Here is a 1,267-nt window from a genome sequence, read left to right on the forward strand (position 1 = left end):
AAAAAAAAAAAAAAAAAAAAAAAAAAAAAAAATTGCAGGAAGCCTTCTGGTTTTAGCAGCAGTAGCAAGAGTAAACCAGACACTGACTCAGGAGAGCCCAAGGTCTGAAAAGGAAACACTTTTTCATCGGTAAAGGAAAATCATTTTTGTTGACTTAACACACTTGAGATTAATTTTTTTTTTTTTTTAGATGGAGTTTCACTCTTATTACCCAGGCTGGAGTGCAATGGCACTATCTCAGCTCACTGCAACCTCTGCCTCCTGGATTCAAGCGATTTTTCTGACTCAGCCTCCCAAGTAGCTGGGATTACATGCACCCACCACCATGCCTGGCTAATCTTTGTACTTTTAGTAGACTGTGACAGGGTTTTGCCACATTGGCCAGGATGGTCTCAAACTCCTGACCTCAGGTGATTCACCCACCTCGGCCTCCCAAAGTGCTGAGATTACAGGCGTGAACCACCGTGCCTGGCTAAATATGTATGTATCTTAATAAAATTACACCCTCCCTGACTTTTAAATTGATGATGTCTTCTAACATTTCACCCACAGAATGCCAAGGGTGAATACGAGGGTCTTTCTAGGAGCAGACATGGCATGTTCCTAAGACCTTGGCATCAGGCTGAGCTGGATTCAGCTTTCTTCCAACTGTGACCTGGGACCAAATACTTCAGCTTTCTAAGCCTCAATGCACTCACTTGTAAAATGGGAAAATTTTATTTATAGGAAAAAAGATCAGAATTTAAAAACAGTATTTTTTCTCTAGGTGGTAAAATTAAAAACAACTGAAGACAGTTGTTTTTTAAAACAACATGAAGACATGCTTTTCTGAATTTCCAAATTTTATGCAATAAACATGTACTTAATTTAGGAGGAAAATCCCAAATTAAAAAAAAAAATTCTTAAGTTCAAGAGTATGAGATACTGTTTACACGTGAAGGGCGTGAGTCTACCAACCCATTGCAACGTTTTTGTGGCTGTTTTTTGTAAATATAATTAGTAGTTCAGCTTATTTTTATTTAATCTTCACAAGCCAGTGGACAAGGGCTGGGTACCCCCCCCTTTTTTTTTTTTTTTTGATACGGAGTCTTGCTCTATCGCCAGGCTGGGATGCAGTGGCGAAATCTTCGGCTCACTGTAACCTCCGCCTCCCGGGTTCAAGCAATTCTTCCACCTCAGCGTCCCGAGTAGCTGGGACCACAGGCGCGTGCCACCATGCCCGGCTAATTTTTGTTATTTTTAGTAGATACGGGGTTTCACCATGTTG

Source organism: Cebus imitator, unplaced genomic scaffold (assembly GCF_001604975.1).
Source record: "Cebus imitator isolate Cc_AM_T3 unplaced genomic scaffold, Cebus_imitator-1.0 Scaffold117, whole genome shotgun sequence".
In the NCBI taxonomy this organism is placed as follows: Eukaryota; Metazoa; Chordata; class Mammalia; order Primates; family Cebidae; genus Cebus; species Cebus imitator.